The sequence below is a fragment of the Mus musculus genome, chromosome 17 (genome assembly GCF_000001635.26).
Source record: "Mus musculus strain C57BL/6J chromosome 17, GRCm38.p6 C57BL/6J".
NCBI lineage: Eukaryota > Metazoa > Chordata > Mammalia > Rodentia > Muridae > Mus > Mus musculus.
In genome coordinates, this window is record NC_000083.6 from 10,490,124 (window position 1) to 10,508,310 (window position 18,187).

The 18,187-nt window shown below is 44.0% G+C and overlaps 1 protein-coding gene and 2 long non-coding RNA genes across 6 annotated transcripts in view; 2 read left to right on the forward strand and 1 right to left on the reverse strand.

Moving 5' to 3' along the window:
* Positions 1-2,934, forward strand: part of A230009B12Rik (RIKEN cDNA A230009B12 gene) — a 36,842-nt gene extending 33,908 nt beyond the window's left edge. The window contains exon 2 of the long non-coding RNA NR_077237.1: positions 1,171-2,934. This is a non-coding gene — a long non-coding RNA (RIKEN cDNA A230009B12 gene). The remainder of the gene's footprint in view (positions 1-1,170) is intronic.
* Pacrg (PARK2 co-regulated) overlaps positions 1-18,187 on the reverse strand; it is a 437,183-nt gene that overhangs the window by 87,115 nt on the left and 331,881 nt on the right. The window lies entirely within an intron of this gene.
* Gm16168 overlaps positions 3,075-18,187 on the forward strand; it is a 76,260-nt gene continuing 61,147 nt past the window's right edge. Inside the window, exons 1-2 of one of the 3 annotated variants that reach the window (XR_003952273.1) lie at positions 3,075-3,486; positions 6,330-6,418. This is a non-coding gene — a long non-coding RNA (predicted gene 16168). Of the gene's footprint in view, positions 3,487-5,486; positions 6,419-18,187 lie in introns of those variants that run through there. The other 2 variants (XR_003952274.1, XR_876409.3) reach the window with 2 other exon arrangements.

Consider the following 18,187-nt stretch of genomic DNA (forward strand, 5'->3'; position numbering starts at 1 on the left):
AGCCCAGAGCCAGGCAAAGAGGACTTCCTGATTCTTGACCTGTTTCCTGCTGTGTAAAGGCAGTGAACAGTGGGAATCTGTGGAGGATGTCTTGGGCAGATGGGCAGTCGTAGGCCCTTCCAGTTATGGCTTCTCTAAGAAGAGTTCAGGCATCCATAGCAACAATTTACTAGGATAGTTAGCTGCAGTAAACCTGGTGTGACCTGTGGGAATAGTATATGCGCAAACACACACAGACACAGACAGACACACACACACACACACACAGAGGGGGGAGGCACTTCCTTTTCCTATTTAGATGTTGAAAATTCTTTCCAATTCCTAGTCTATATTAATATATAGACACTGTATAGTTGTTTAGGCTTGCTCTGACAATATTCCTTTCAGTTCCAGACTCAAAGTCTCACCATTAGTTTGTCATGGTCACATGACCTTGGTGAGTGACTGTTTTATTGGGCTATAACACTGAAGCCTGTGGAGAGAGTTGGCGTAACCTGAGGCACTCAAAAAACAGTTTCCATACGGAATGTACTGGATGCTTAAATAGATGTATATTAAATCAGAAGTGTTTCTTTAAGGCTTCCTTCCTGTTACTCTGTGTTCCGTTACCTCTGAGGTCCGTGCATTAGCAGCACAGTAGATTTCTTAAGGAGCCAAGCGCAAGGAGATAAATTTGCACAGTGATTTTTGTCTTCTGTGTGCAGTAGAAGGCTAATTTAAAACGATGGTGGGGGATCTTCTATTTTCACCTGGCTGAAGTTCAACAGGAACAGAATAAGACCCTGTCATAGGAAACTCTTTCACAGAGACATTTTGGCAAAGCTAACCCTAACTCCTTTCACTGTCTTCCAGGACAGCCCGGACACTGTTCAAGTGAGCAACACCCCTGCCCAAGTGACAGGCTCCCCACAGCACAGCCTGGGGAGGTTTCTGTCCTGGATTTTCAACCATGCTAGTATTTCTCTGCTTTGAATTAAGGATGCGAAAAGGAACTATTTTATAATAGAATCAATAAGGGACATACAATTTCATTATGGTTATAGTTTTAAAATCATAAACCTCCATTTTCTTAATTTCAGAGACATATTTAATCATTTTGGGCACAGGACATTACTTCATTTAATTACTATGTAACAGGAGCTTACGTAGACCATTTGATCCACTTAACAGGCATAATGAAAAGAGAGGCCACATAACAGTTCCATTTGGCGACCTATCACTACTGGGGAGTTTTCAAGTTTTCTTCTTTTGGCTTTCTGTGCTCTCTCAGTCTTTCCTGACTCTTACTCAATTCTCACCCTGAATTACGCCAGGTTGGTTCTTAAGGCTGCCCCTGCCAATGAGGAGACTGAGGAGCTGGCAGGAGTTTTAGTCTCCAGACCAGGCCTTGAGGGTCAAGACCACCACCAGCCTTCTATTCTACGCACCTCCCTGCGGCTTCGATTTGGCTAAGTCAACTCCAAAGTGCTGGCTGCAGTTCTCACTGTTTCCTTTTCAGAACCAAGCCTTCTGGGCCACAGTTATGATGTCCTGAGCCCACCTGCAAGGCAAATCTAGAGTACTGTGGCTCGGCTTCGGGGGCCCCTCCATACCGAAGCACTCTCCCTGGGCTGCTTGTCTGGATGAAGGTGCTCTCAGGGCCAGCATGTCCCCTTACTATTGCCCGAGCCAGGGGATGACTGCCTTTATGGCCGTCTCAGCTGTTTGCCTGACCACTCCTCTCTCATTCGGCCATTGTTCCAGAACACAACTGGCACAGCTGCTCTAATTCTCAATCCTTCGCATTTCTTCCATGATGGATCATCAACTGCCGAGGACAGGCAGAGTCTCCCCGTCTCTGCTCCCACAGTGCTTGCCTCTACTCCTCTAGCACACAGCAGAAGATTCTGAACTAACATCGAGGACCCTAAGATCGGACTGTGCCCTATCGGTCAAGGCCTACGTGGCCCTGAGCGAGCTGCTTAGGATCTGTTGCTTTCAGCTTGTCTAGAAGACAAACATTTCACAGTAAGGCTATTTGTGAAATCTAAATGATGTACTAAATCCAGACTGCAATGTATTTCATATTTATATCAGTGTCTACATAGGAGTTTTATGTGGCCTATCTAGATGGAATTTGACCAAATCTGAAAATCTGGCTGAAATCTGTTGGCTGTAAGGGATGCCTGAGCAGAGTCTATTCTTGGGTGTGTCCTGAGTCCCAGGAAGCAGCTGTGGAAGAAGACAGTGACCCTCAACACCAGCCTGGTTTGGACTGAGTCTGCAGACAGAACATTTCAAAGTCGGTTATTTTATTGTATTTTCACAGAGAGATAATGCAGTTTAAAATACGGACTTGGCAAAGCCTCTGAGTGTTAGAGACTTCATTACCAACCTTCAGCCGCTCCCTGCTTTCATAAGAAGGAATTTTTAGAAATGGGTGAGAGTTGTTACCAATCCACTGGTAGAAACAGCAGGTATCCCCTAAGCTCATGGACCCAACAAAACTTCTGCTGGCTTCCAACATTCAGTACAGGAAACATCTGTTAAGCAGGATAAAGATCTAAAAAATATTTGTAGGTAGCCTAGTTGAGCTGAACACTGGTAATTCATTGGACATTGACCCTGAATCTTTAAAGCCCCCTTCCGGTCAAAGTTTGAAACTTTGGACTGTCCTCAACTGGGGGCTCTGGGCTGCAGGCTATACACAATGGAGTCCATAATCTCTGGGGCTCTGCAATCAGCAACCTAAGCATTCCGACACACTAGCCCTGGGGATCCTCCCTTCTGCTGGCAAGGGAACTCAAGGTATTTTATGAGATGCCAGGGCATTGATTCAATGAGCAAGGACCACGTTTATTTTAACCAGTGGGGAGAAAACAAAATCAAAATAGAAATTTCAGCTAATTTATGGATAATAAAACGCATCTGTCTAATTGATTAAAGAATGTTCATAAAAATTCATGGCTGTTTCTTCTCTTCTCTTCTCTTCTCTTCTCTTCTCTTCTCTTCTCTTCTCTTCTCTTCTCTTCTCTTCTCCCTCCACTCCCATCACCAGCAAATCATCCCCAATTCCTTCTCTCTAACACATGAGGATACATTTCCAGGGACACGTCCTGGGGGTGGAGTGTTCTCGGAGGGGGAGGAAGGACAGCTGGCTGGAGACTGGGAACAAGGTCACAGTGTTCATCTCTGGGGACCATAGAAGAATGGAGAATTGGCTCTTTCATCTCCTGTCTCTGCTCTCCCTTTTGCTGCCCTGAGTCTCTGCTGTCCCCAAGTGGCCAGCTAGGCCACGTATGTGACCCTGAGATGCTAAGGGGTAGGTAAAAGTTTCCTAAAGGGTTTCCTGTTGAGATTTGCAAGCTTGGACTCTTTAACCCTTCATTCATGGGACAGTCTGTGCATGATGGCAGAAAGGTCAGTGAGCAGCTTTCAACTAGCAGGAAACTGGCGCTGGTTCGAGCAGCAGCAGCAGCAGCAGCAGCAGCAGCAGCAGCAGGACAGGTGGGTACAAGGTTGAGACCAGTGTCTGCCTCCTGTGGGCCACACGGTTGTCGCCAAGGTGACTCAAAGATTTTTTGGGGGGGGGGCTGCTTTGACCTCACAGAGAGGCTATCAATCTCTGTGTTGCAAAGATTCCCTTCCTACCTAGCTAGACTCCCTGATTATCACTGGAATATTTGTCCCTGGTGCATAAGAGCTCAGAGCCCCAGCCTTTAAAGAGCTAAGATGAAAATTAAGTGGAAATGGATAGAAATATACATAGCATTTTGTATATGCTCACTCCATGAGAGGTATACATTTATCATCATTTGTGTCATCTTTGTTAATAACTTGTGAATTTGTTTAGAAAAAATAAAATTGGATTTTTTTTTTTTTTGGTGTCTATTTCCAACCTAAAGAAACCATGCTTTGTTCCCTATAGAATGAAAGAACCTCACAAGTAAAGGGAAGGAATTCCTTATAAAGTCCACTGAGAAACACAATGAGACTTGAGAGCAGCATTTGCCACTGAGTCTCTCCAGAATATTGTGACGACCCACGTGGCAAATGGTGCTTACCATGGAGAATAGAAGCCACCAGAGCTAGATGTAGAGAAAAGTCCTGTGAAGCCACCATGATAGGTTGACAAATGCACCTGCCAATAACCTTAAGCGTGAGCCCTCCCAAATGCAATGTATTTATCTCCATTGTTCAGAAATTATCAATCAAGTGATTGCTTCTCCTAGAGAAGCAAGAGCACACAGGAAATGGGCCATGAGAACTTAACCTTGAGCAAAAGCTTAAATCTCTTAGAACTGTGCGTCAGATGGAAGATCAGAGGGAGGAAGTGGGAAAAGAACGGAGCCATGTGTGGCTTAGAAGGGTTAAATGATCAGATCCAATAGCGGGGTGACTGGAATGCTTTCAAAGCTGATGCAAGGCTGGATGACTTTCTGAGGCTGGGGCAGCTTTAGGCAGATTGGAATGAGCACTTCTTTCTTGCCAGGTGAATTCAGGAGCAGAGGAGGGAAAAGAAGGGCTGTGGCCCAGCCTGGGCTGGAGGGCCCTGCATGTGTGGCCTAGGGTGAGAAGTCTCATTTGTCTGGCTTCTGGGCATACCACCTGCAAGTATGAGAGATTTACAGAGTAGATACTACTGTGATGGCCTCAGGAACTACAGGTCAACCCTGCCTTCAAGGGACGAAGGAGTATCATACTCAATAGTTGGGATGGTAGCCAGCCATAGACATAGGGAGTGAGTGATCTGTGTCAGAGACCTGCTGCTTCTCAAATGAAGGTTGGATGAGGGGCTTGAGCCCTGGCGCCCCTACAGGTCCTAGACAATGGTTTAGCCGGTCACAAAAGCCAAAAAGAAAAGGCAGAACCCTCACCTCTCCAGGTCACCATGGGTGAACAAGGTGGCCCAGCTCCAAATGTGCAATGGAGGTTCAGAGGCTCCATTTACACAGTCCAGAGTATATTTCTCCCAGCTGTGTAGGTTTGATAGTCAGGTGAAATGCATGGACTTTCTCGGTTGCAGTCCAGGCTTCAGGAGTGTTCTCTTCAGCTAGGTAGGTCTCTTGGTGCTTTTATGCAGTGTGAGATCTCTAAGGACAGGAACTTCCTTTTAGCCCCTCCCTCCTCCCTTCTTTCTAATTCCCCCCCCCCCCCCAACAGAGGTGTCTCTCTCTCTCTGTCTCTCACTGCCTCTGTCTCTCTCTGCTCCCATCTTCCTTTCATACCCAGCACAGTGTCTTGTAATCTGGTGACCATACAACAGATATCCTCTAGATCAGTGGGTCCCAACCTTTCTAACGCTGTGACCCTTCAATACAGTTCCTCATGATGTAGTGACCCCCCCACCCCAACTATAATTTTTTTGTTCCTATTTCATAACTGTAATTTTGCTAGTGCTATAAATTGTAATGTAAACATCTGTTCTCCGATGGTCTTGGGCGACCCCTGTGAAAGCACAGATTGAGAACAGCTGCTGTAACTTATAAGTCACAAATGTCAACAAAACAAAATAAATGGCAACAGAAAACAAGGCAGGGCCCAACGGGAAGTTTTCAGCTCTGTGGGTGAGCAAATCCTTTCACCTCCTTATTAGACCTGTGCCCTCCATTCATTGGCAGACTGACACTGATTTAGAAATCAGAAGGCTTTATATGTTTGGAATTAAACCAGAGGTCATAGCATTTGCAGAAGCACCGGTGAAGAGGGCAGAAGCCCGGCAGCATGGGTGTGCTGGCTCTGAGGGCTCTGTGTCCAGACAGGGCACGACTGCCTGGGGGAGAATCGAGGCTGAGTGCATGCGCCTGAGGGCTGAACAAAGGAAGCAGGGCCGGAGAGGGGACATTTTACCACCAATTTAACTAATCTAATCACGTTTTTGTTGTTGTTGTTGTTGTTGTTGTTTGTTTGTTTGTTTTTATTCCTTCTAATAAGGTTATTTTGACTCTGAAGCTCTGACCTGTGAATTAGGTAACTATTCAGAAATAAAGAAAATAGCTCTTTTACTTGGACCAAGAGCCAGAGAGCAGAGACACACTCTGTGGTTTATGTCAGAAATGATTCCAGCAACAGACTTTGGAACTCCAAGGTCTCTTTTCCACTCTGACCCTGAAGCAGCGTGCTCTGCTGTAACTGTGGAGGAGCACTCATAGGGAGCACTATCCAATTCCTGATGCTTGGCTGCCCTGTAGCTCAATGCGCCTTTATATTTGAGAGCACCGTGGGCCATGTCTGAGGAAACCCTGGCTTAGCTTGCAACACACATACACTCTGTGACACTTAGTGTTTACTTGCTCCCAGGAAGTACCGCAGCGGCGGTTCATCTAATTTCCAACATTGTTCTCGCACAGGCGTCTGGCTGCTGGGAGCCCCTCCTGAGCCTCCCACCATGATGACCAGCCCTCAGGCTTCGAGCATGAGGTAACTCCACGTAGCAGAGGTGAGGAAAGGAGCAAGTGTGGTGGGTAAACAGAGGCTTTAGCGATTTTGTGTTGGAGAAGATGGCTGCTCCGAGCTTTGGTACTTCAGCTCTGCTGCTAACCAGCTGTCCTCGGGACAGTCATTTCTCCCTTCACGAGCTACTGTTTCTTCACATATCAAGGGTGGCAAGTGGTCTCCCCCAGTGCTTCCCGGGAAGATTAGGCTGGGCAGCTATTTGGGCTATTTATGTATATTATGCATATTATGTATATTTATGTATATTTATGTATATTTATGTATATTTACTAACCTTTTGCAAGTGCTTAACACACACACAAATACACTCTCTCACCAGCACAAGTTAAAGTTCTATTTGTATGTCCCAGCGCCTTGTTTTTTATTGGATTTTATCAGGATGGTTTCTTTCCCAGTCTTAACTACTCTTCACCCACTTAAATACTCACAGTCTTCCCTCATAAGAACAAACATAATTTCTACCTAACCATATCCACATTAGTGAGTATGTAACTTACTTCAAAGTTTTCACTATGGTTAAAATGTCTAAGAGCTTGAGTCTCCTGTCTTTAAGTTTTATTCCTACACTTAAAGGTCGGGTCACATTTATGATTATGTTGAAGTCTAACTGTTGCACACATTAGGAACTGGGGTAAAAGAAATTGGGATTTTTCTAGAGATCACACAGCCCCAGGGCCAGATGTCTGCCCTGGACTCTGTACCCCTCCTCTCAAATTCACAGCTTGCCTGACTCCCATGGAAAACCAGTATGCGTTTCAGACCTCGCCTTAGAGAAGGAAGCAAGAAGCCAAGCTTTTAACAGTGTTGCATATTTATTCCCTGCAAAAACTCACCTTAGTTCCACCTCTAAGATGAAACAGAAATAGTTGTCACATAGAGTTGCTTAAGTGTTGAGTATGTGGGGTGTGTGTGTGTGTGTGTGTGTGTGTATGTGTGTGTGAGAGAGGGGGGGGAGAGAGAAAGCATGTATATGTACACACAAGTACATGATTTAAAAAGTCACTCCATGATCTGGTCAAAGAGGCTTCCTCTGGAGGTTCCTTGCTGTTTATCCTGCTATCTAAGCAAAATGCATTTTTTTGTAATTCAGGATAACAAATTCCAATTTATTTTCCTTGTATTTTTGGTAGCTTGCCTTTGGAGAACATTATCTGAAGTGAAGGTCAGCCCACTCTGTGGGCACGGAATCTTCTGGGCTAACTAAGGGCAGAGGTGCAGGGTTCACTGCAAATTTACAAAGCTGGCTTTAAAAGCTGACACTGTAAAAAGCTAGTTGTCAATTTTTAGTGTATACCAAACTCTTATGCCTTGTCTTAAAATAACGCTGTGACTTAATCAAATGTAGAAGCTCCGGGTTTCCAGGGATTCCAGTAAAGGGCATTACTATGTTTAGAAGACAGTTGTGCAATTTGCATACTTATTGGGGCCCTGGCTATGGAGAAGATCAAGGGCAGACAGGGCCCTCACAGGGCAGACACATTAACTGTGTGCCAAGTTGACAGGCTTCTTACTTATTTGATATAAAAATAAATCCACAGCAGAGTGTGTGATGGAAGGCAAGCTGACTTCCTTCTTCTGTTCTTGGGCAGGGGGGTGACGACTCATCTGGGCTGGCTACACACTAGGTTCAGTGAGGAACTCCAGACCTGCAGGCTCACACTTTGCTGCTCACACTGCCAGGAAGAAATCTTTCCTGGTTTTCTCTCTAGTCCTCCAGTATCCATTCATTGCTTTGATCACTGCCAGCTGGCTGAAGCTGGCCCTAAGGGGCTTACTCCCTCTTGTGAGGAACTGAGGAGAAGTGAATCCTATTTCCAGACTAATTCTGAACCTTTCACCTTGGAAGAACCATAAGTCGGCTATTATGGATCAGGCAGTGAGGGCAGATGGCAGGCACCTGCTGCAGAAACGGACACCGTGAGGCCCTGGGAAACCCCACCTATTTAAACTTAGCTCTTCCTCTGAGGCAGAAACAGGGTGGCGAGGGTCTTCTTTGAAAGGGGATGCAAGCTGCTTGAGTGCCTGCCCTGAGTAGCTTCAGCTGGTGCTGGTGGCACCTCACCCACCTGAGTTGCATTTCTCTGTCCTCACTTTTAAGGGCCACCTTCTCCTCCCCGCCCCCCGCCCCATCTTTGAGATTCTCCACTGCCAGCATTACATTTTAATGCCATTTTATCAGTCATATGCCATGCCTTTTCAGCAATCATATTCCTTGACATCAAACAGATTCTTGATACAACCGCCAACGTGTTCTAGCTCGCTTTAAAATATTATGGCTGATACCAACATTTTAATCCTTTAAGACATCAAAGCCAAATTAAACGAGTTGTATTGCTGGTAGTCGATGCAAAAATCTTCATGCTTCTATTTCACAGAAAAGTCAGCCTAATATTTTTCGAGGCTTTTGCAAGGTGAGGTCCTTTGCTGTCCACTTCACTTGGTGAGCATTGGAATTAGGAGCTGGGTTAGAAAGCAATGAGGAATCTCTCTGAAAGGTGCGCTACAAGTGAGAAGGAACAGGAAGTTGGGGGAGGAGCAGAAAGGTTCAGGTGGGTGTAGCCTGCAGCTCATGAGTCACAGGTATCCCAGGATTGTGTGAATGTGGCCAACATTTTTGTGAATGACAACCTCATGTTGGAATGTCAAAAGGTTGAATGCTCCTGAACTGGTTTAACATGGAGCAGATCAACAACAACAACAACAACAACAACAACAACAGCAACAACAACAGCAACAGCAACAACAGCAGCAGCAGCAGCAACAGCAAGAACAACAACAACAACAAACTGACTTGAGAAAACAGAAAAATCCAGAGGCATAGGAGATTTGTGAGAGGCAGTGACTGGAGAATGCCACTGGTATGAAAAGAGGGGACGCAAGGACACGCACGAGGGAGTGAGTCTATGTAGCTGCCAGTGGAGATCTAGTTTTTAACCTTGTGCAGCTGTTTTCTAGGTTATCGGGAGCAAGCATAAATTAGCAGAGAAGATGAGCTAGCCTCTGGCCTCACATTCCAGGACAAGATAGAGTTGAAGGTCTGTCCTTTTTTTTTTTTTTTTTAAAGATTTATTTATTTATTTATTTATTTATTTATTATATGTAAGTACACTGTAGCTGTCTTCAGACACTCCAGAAGAGGGAATCAGATCTCGTTACGGATGGTTGTGAGCCACCATGTGGTTGCTGGGATTTGAACTCCTGACCTTTGGAAGAGCAGTCGGGTGCTCTTACCCACTGAGCCATCTCACCAGCCCCCCCTTTTTTTTTTAAAATTTATTTATTTTTATTAGTTATTTTCTTTATATACATTTCAAATGCTATCCCGAAAGTTTCCTATACCCTCCCTCTGCCCTGCTCCCCTACCCACCTTCTCCCGCTTCTTGGCCCTGGCATTCCCCTGTATTGGGGCATATAAAGTTTTGGCAAAATATTTGATATCTTACTTTTAGAACATACTTAAGTTTCATATCTTAGATTTATATATACATTTTTCTTTTTCTTTCTTTTTTTTTTTTTTACGTATTTTCCTCAATCACATTTTCAATGCTATCCCAAAAGCCCCCATACCCCCCCCCACTTCCCTACCCACCTATTCCCATTTTTTTGGCCCTGGCGTTACCCTGTACTGAGGCATATAAAGTTTGTGTGTCCAATGGGCCTCTCTTTCCAGTGATGGCCAACTAGGCCATCTTTTGATACATATGCAGCTAGAGTCAAGAGCTCTGGGGTACTGGTTAGTTCATAATGTTGTTCCACCTATAGGGTTGCAGACCCCTTTAGCTCCTTGGGTACTTTCTCTAGCTCCTCCATTGGGAGCCCTGGGATCCATCCAATAGCTGACTGTGAGCCTCCACTTCTGTGTTTGCTAGGCCCCGGCATAGTCTCACAAGAGACAGCTTTATCTGGGTCCTTTCAGCAAAATCTTGCTAGTGTATGTAATGGTGTCAGCGTTTGGAAGCTGATTATGGGGTGGATCCCTGGATATGGCAGTCTCTAGATGGTCCATCCTTTTGTCACAGCTCCAAACTTTGTCTCTGTAACTCCTTCCATGGGTGTTTTCTTCCCAATTCTAAGAAGGGGCACAGTGTCCACACTTTGGTCTTCATTCTTCTTGAGTTTCATGTGTTTAGCAAATTGTATCTTATATCTTGGGTATCCTAAGTTTTGGGCTAATATCCACTTATCAGTGAGTACATATTGTGTGAGTTCCTTTGTGATTGTGTTACCTCACTCAGGATGATGCCCTCCAGATCCATTCATTTGCCTAGGAATTTCACAATCACAAAGGTCTGTCCTTGAGGGGCAAGGTCAGTGCTAATCCCTGTGGGTCAACAGGCCAAGGATGGAAGATCGCCATCTACTGGTTTTAGAGAAAACTGCCGACACATGACCCTTGGTCTGGGGTTAAAAAAAAAAAAAAAAAGCTCTGACTGGGAATTGTCCTTTCAGGTCAGCTCTTCACAGCTGACTAAGTGGTTGGGAAATCAGAAATGAAAAGTGCCACTTTGAGCCCTTGGCGCTCTACAGTGTGGGGCTGACACGGAACAATGTCAACGCATTCGGTAGCGTGAGGAAATGCTGAGCAGTCTCGAGAGCCCCTAGCCTCTCTGTAATGAAGTCTCCTGATCCGAGCAGCCATTCCCATCAGCTCTCCTTTGACACTTGCCCCAGCTGGCCTGACTCTGGCTTACAACTGGGCCACTAGCACGGTCCTAAGCTCTTGTGTCCTGAGGCGCAGGCTCCCTTCCTCCACTCTCACCCAAAGACTCCTCTCCTTGACCCTAAAACCCTGACTTCTAATCCCCGAGGTTGAAGCCATAGGTTGAGCACAGGCCTTTATAAAGAGGGTGTAGACAAAGCACCTGGGGGCAGGGACTGACGTATGGGGACACAAGAAGGTCATCTGCAAGCCCAGGAAAGGCCTCAGAAGCCAACCTGATCTTGGACTCTGGGCCTCCAGGCCCCCAGGAATGTGTACTTTGTTGTTGGCATGGCCCTGTCTAAGGCATTCCATTACCAACACCCTCTCAAACACACAGCTTGCAGGGCAGTTATTTAAGGCTTCTTCCCACACAGCCTGCCCAACTGCAGATCTCCTCTGAACTCCTTGCCAGATCGCCAGGCACATTCTAGAAATGTCCTTTTACTACCACTCCCACCTGCCAGTTCCCTAATCTGGGATAATCAAAATGGGTGACCATGTGATTATTTCTGCTTCCAAGGCCAGGGCCAGGCTGCCTCACAGAGCAGTGCTCACAGTTGCGGGATCTGGAGCCAATTCTGTGAACCTCAAGACTTTTCCTGCCTCTGGTTAGCTCCATGGCTATTCCATACCTGCTTGGTTCATTGCAAACTACCCTGTGTGTGTGTTATTTCTGCTTCATCCTCTCCTCGACACCTGGCCCTTGATCTTATTTAGAGACTTCAGCAACATTGGCTTCTTCCTTTACAAAGCCACTTTCTGTTTGGCCTCTGAAACCTATGTTTTCCATTCTTGGAACTGGTTCCCAAATATGTTTTTCTGGGGGTGTGGTTCAGAGACAGAGCATTGCCAAGCCATCCCCAACACCAGAAACAAACAAACACACACACAAACAAACACACATACAAACAAACACAAACAAAAATCATTTTAAAAGTGAACCTATACAGAGCAATTAGCTTCTGTAATCATAATGCAGTCTAAAATGCAGTGCACTCTATGCACACAGGATTTATTAATTAAGAAAAAAAACATAGAACTAACATTTTATTCAAACGAGTGATACTTCTCATGATTTTTGGCTATGAGAAGAAGGCTCAGTAGAGCACACAGAGAAAAATTAATATCTAATAACAAAATTAGGACCATACAGTGGCTCTTTTGTGTTACTAAACACAGAAGTTGTACTAGCGAATCGTGTTGGTTCTCATTCTGGCAGCCTTCATAAAATAGAGACATGTTTTTGGAGCTGGTAAAATCAGTGAGTTGGTTTTCAACCTCACAGGCTGGAAGTGGATCCATCTCTTGAGTCAGAAGATTATGACCACAATACTAATACTTCACACAGGTCAGAGGTGGGTCTCACAGTTGCAAACACTTAATGCTTCCTAAATTCCTTTAAAATAGTACTTTGTGAAGATAACCAGTGTTCTCTCCATAGGACACTCACCAATGTCCTTATATTGTCTCCAGCAGAAGGTGTAGCCCAGATTAAAGGTGTGTTCCACCACACCTTTAATCCCAGATGAAAGGTGTAGCCCAGATTAAAGGTGTGTTCCTTAAACTCGGAGATTCAATCTTCTGGAATCCATAGCCACTGTGGCTCAAGATCTCCATACCAAGATCCAGATAAGGATCTCCAAGCCTCCAGATAAGGGTCACTGGTGAGCCTTCCAATTCTGGATTGTAGTTCATTCCAAATATAGTCAAGTTGACAACCAAGAATAGCCACTACAATCCACCCCTTGTCAACTTGACACAAATAATATCTCATGCTCACATGAAACAATAACAAGGTTGTGAATACACCTAACATGATATAACTATCCCTCGTACAATCGCAAACGTATTTGTAAATTTACAATGGGGCATTCATATTTTATAATCCTCGTTTCTGCAACTGGTTACGTAGCCTTAATTGGTATTTATAACTACCTTCCTCTACTACCCATTCTGTATTTCCTTCACCTTCAGCTATGTTGATGCCTTGACCTATGATCACACCACAACATGTTTTAGAGCTCTCAGTATAAGGGAGATCCAGGGGATGGGTACATCTGTGCTTCCAATACAGGCTGTATCTCTTTGTCTTACTGAGAATCCCATTTCAGCTTTAGATATAGATACAAGGACTAGGAACTACAGGCAGGCCTAATGAGAGCAATAGGGTACGTCAACTGTGGTCAAAGTCATTGTCAGTTTTTGTTTTTTTTTTAGGGTAGCATAGTGTTTAAATTGGAAGCCATTCAATAATTTTCATTGATGTGTCTGCTCTGTTTCTCTGTATCATAGTTGCAATGTCAATGCTACAGACCCATGGTCTGGAGTCACAATGGGCTGAATCAGGAAGAGAGAACATTTGAGATCAAGTTCAGAGGCAGGCTATGGACGTCTGTTAAAATGAAATAATCAATGAGTGAAATTGATGTCACAAGAATAAGTCCTGTGTTCAGATGGGAACCTATAAGATCAATACTGCAAAGATTCTAGCAGTTTTAATAATATTATTAGTGACAACGGCTAAGTTTTATGTCCCATTTAATAGTTTACAAGTCAATTTAACTTGAATTGTTATTGTCAAAAGTAACTTCAGGAAAATGGTGGGGCTGGTTTTAAAGGAGGTGACAAAGGTTGCTATGCAGAATCTATACATGACTCAACTAAAGAGTAAAGGCAAACAAACAACCCTAAATAATAATATAATTCACAAATGGGCAACTGGTTTAAATAGTTCTCGAAAGTGTCCCTGGAGCAAATGAAAGAATATCCAAACATCCCAGTCATTACAGAAACAGAAATGAAGGCAACAGTTAGAAGTCACCTCCGGACAGTGAGAATGGCTAAGACAAAGGACAACAAGAGCTGGTGACAACGTGGAGGCAAGGGAGCTAGTAATTACATCATTAACGTAATTATCATTACATGCTTTTACTGGGAATGCATATTAGCCAACCACTGCAGAGAATATCATGGAGCCCCCAAATACAAATAGGGCCACCAGGATGGCTTGATGGGAGATGCCCCTGACAGCTCAAGTTTGAACCCATGGTGAAAGGAGACAGGTCCTCTGACTTCCATATTTATATCCTGGCACACATACTATGATCTACGAACCCCCCTCCCCACAATGAAATGTAAAAATAGGGTAATTGTGTGATCCAGTAATTATACTACTTGAAATGTACCCACAGGAAGTAAAGCATGTATTTCCACGAGGCATCTGCATCCCACCCTCACTGCAGCACCATTTACAATCACCACCAAATGATGAACGAATGAAGAACGCGTGCTATATACACACTGGGAAAAAAAGACAGCATCTTCAGCAATGCTGGTGATCAAGGTGCTACATGTAGAAAAATGAAATTTAATCCTTATCTCTCCTTGAACAAAACTCAACTCCAAATCATAGAGGAGAAAGTAGTTTTGAACTCGCTGGCACAGGGTAGGGCTTTCTGGACAGGACCCTAGTAACAGGCATTAAAACCAACAATTTAGACCTCATGAAGCTAAAGTTTCTCTATGTCGAAGAATACCATCACTCAAGCGAAGAGGCAGCTCTCTGAATGGGAAGTAATATGACAGGGGGTTAATATGAAGAATACACAAAGAACTAAAAAAAAAAAAATCAACAAATGCTCAAGTGGATGTGGGAAGATGAACACTTGTGCTCTGTTGTTGTAAGAATAAACTGGTAGGAACAGTATGGAAATTGGTCTGAGGTTCCTGAAAAACCTAAAGCTAGTCCTACCATATGACCCAGCTATAGCGCTCTAGGGCATATACCTACAGCGTTTTATATTCTACTCTAGAGCTACTTGTTCATCCATGCTCACTGCTGCTCTGCTCAGAACAGCTAGAAAATAAAAATAGGCTAGATATTCCTCAACTGGTGAATGGATAGTGAAAGTGTGATCTATTTACACAATGTGATATTATTCAGATATTAAGAAAAATGAAATTTGAGAGTAAGAAGATGGATCTGGAGACAACCATTCAGAGTGAGGCAAGCCAGGCCCAGAAACACAAACATCACATTCTCTCTCACTGTGAGTGTTAGCTTTGAATCTTCAGATGCCTATGTTTTATTTGAAAGACTCTTAGAGACCAGAGAATTCCTTAGGAGCCATGGGAAGGGGCTTTTAAGGAAGGAAAGATAGAGTGACATGGTATAAAGGCTTAAAGGGAAATAATGGGACAGGAAGGTTAAACTGGGGTGGGAGTACTGAGAGTGGGGAGAGGAAAATATGGGGAGGGATAAGTAACAGTAAAAACTTTTTGAGAAAGTCATATGGAAACCTAACACTATAGAAGGTTACACACACACACACACACACACACACACACACACACACACACACAATTAAAATGGAGTTACCCTATAATGGGACAACAATATACTGACCACATAACACAAGTTACTAAATCAAAAGTCCAGAGCCACGGGCGAGACACTTCTTTTGGAATTGTTGGCCTGTGAGTTCCCACAGAACCCCAAACAGTCTAGGATGTCACCAAAGCTGTTGGTTGCCCTCCAGAAACTGATGGTGAGATCCTATTGTTATACAACATGGGAAAATCAAGCTGGTAGGCACCTGGAAGCTTCATCCCCATTGGCTACTCTTCTTCTTTCCTTTGCTGGGGATGGACGAAGATGGGGCCAGTGTTCTCACTGTGGAGAAAAGGCTAAGGCATGACTAGGCAGGCATGACAGACCTGCTGACCCAGCTTTGAATAGGGCATAGTGAATACAAGTAAAAACCCGCCACCTTACATTCTATAAGTGTTGCAATTATTATGTGCAAACTGGGGGTGAATATGACCCAATAAAAATACCATTAAAATATTTTAAACACTAAAGAAAGAGTGGATCTTGAAAAAATACAACACTATCATCTTCTTAGAGTTTTGGACAGAATTAAGTTAGTTTATTATGTGGATGTAGCCCTTTACTCTGTGACAAACTAAATAATGTTCAGTTTTTCCACTTTCAGCAAAACCATAATTTTTCTGTATAATCATGATCAAATTGATACAATTCCTCTCAAGGAAACGGCACCTGATTAATTTAATGGGGCTGGAATTTTTAATAAGTATGCCGTGACCAAGGGAAGACAGATGAGCAGGAGACTCTAGTACTTTTGGCTTGTAACTGGACCATCTCATCACCATGAGTGAGTTTTAAAACAACAGCATGCCAGACAACAGCTCAGGGAACCTCAGTGATCAAAGATCTGTCCTGCTTGGTGTTTAGCCTGGGCACTTGCCTGATCCAAACAAGTGGCCCAGGAAGACTCACATGAGTCTCTTTTCATGACTCACAAATAAGCTGTAAAAGGGTCTTCACTCACTATTTGTAAGTTTTAGCCACAGTCCAGCCAAGTGTAACCTTTAAGCTTTGTCTGATACGTCTAGAGACAGAACCAGAACTCAGTTCTTGCTCTCTAAGCTAATAGTGACAAGGGGATTGCCAGCCTTACACAGCACATGGACCACATTGTCACAGGAACACACACACACACACACACACACACACTGTACTTAGGAGAAACTGCAATTTTTAATTGTCGGAAAATACTGCAACTTTTCTTTTTCCAGTTGAAATGGCATAGAGATTTTAACAAATGAAGTTTTGTAATGATTTTTCTCTTTTGGCACCATGCAAGTTCAGAAAAAGACATTATGGCAGACTGGCTTTTGCTACAAAATAACAAGTAAGAAGGGGAAATATTGTGTCAGTTAAGGGATCCTGTCTGATTTTGTGCTCATCCAGCCAGACACTAGATAGTAATAAGAAGACTATGCTTAATTCGAAATGGAATATTTTACAGTGACAGGCTTGGAGATGTATCCCCTACTAGCACAGATGGCAGAAAAATGCCTAGCGATTCCTTTTTTTTTTTTCAGATTTCATGTCGTGCTGTGGGAAGATATGGCTGAAATAAATACATTTTATTTTGCTTTGTGACATTTTTCCATATGATTTAATTATAGAGAAGGGTACATAAGAGAGGTTTGTTATTAAGTGGGGCCCATTATGTGCTTAAGAACAAACTCACATCTTTTGTCTGGAGCACATTTTTAGAAAATAAATTGTGCACGCCATGTAAATAATATGACATTTGGTTGCAGTCAATTTGCTTGATGTGTTTTGCCCGAAGGAACAGGTGATCCAAAGTTTAATCTGCCCCTCGCCTGCCTATTCTTAATAACTTGGCACGGTGAGCAGTTTGGGGATATCAATATACCAATTAACTAAATAATCCTTTCACTGATGCCGAAATAAAGGGTTGATTCTAATCTACATTTTTGTTGTTGCTCTCCACGTCGTTGTTGGGCAGGGCAAATGGAACAGGCAAAGCAGTGAGCTCAGACAGCTTGGGAGAAGACAGAGCCACTGTGGCCCTGCCAGATGCCCAGGGACACAGCACAAAACGCTCTCACATGCCTCTCGCAGAGCAGGGACACTCTGGGACCCACTCCAGCTACCGTGGCCAAGCGCCCCCCCCCCCCCATCTCTCCACCCCTCCCCCCGTTACCCACACAGGCATTTCTTTTACATTCAGTTTGTGTTTGCATCGAATCAAAGGGGTTTCTTAGTGAAACCAGTAAAAATAAGAACACTTGTATTATATTAGAGCACTCCCTCCCTCCCTCCCTCCCCAGTCCATTCCGGACTTAAAACAGTGTTTGTAAAAGTAAGCAAATGGGGTACTGAAGCCCCTTCATTCTCTCCCCTTTCTCTTCTCCTCTGTCTGACAACTAGTCTTTCAGCGCTCCCCTGCCCACTCTCCAGTGATGGCCCCATCTTTCTTATCAGTTGGACTTTGCTGTGCTGGCTAGCTTTATGTCAACTGGACACAAGCTAGAGCCACCTGAGAGGAAGGAATCTCAATGGAGAAAAGGCCTGCTTAAGGTCAGGCTGCAAGCAAGCCTGTAGGGCATTTTCTTAATTAGACACTGATCTTGGAAGGCCCAGCCCATTGTGAGTGGTGCCATCCCTGGGCAGGAAGTCTCGGGCTCTACAAGAAAGCAGGTTGAGCAAGCCAC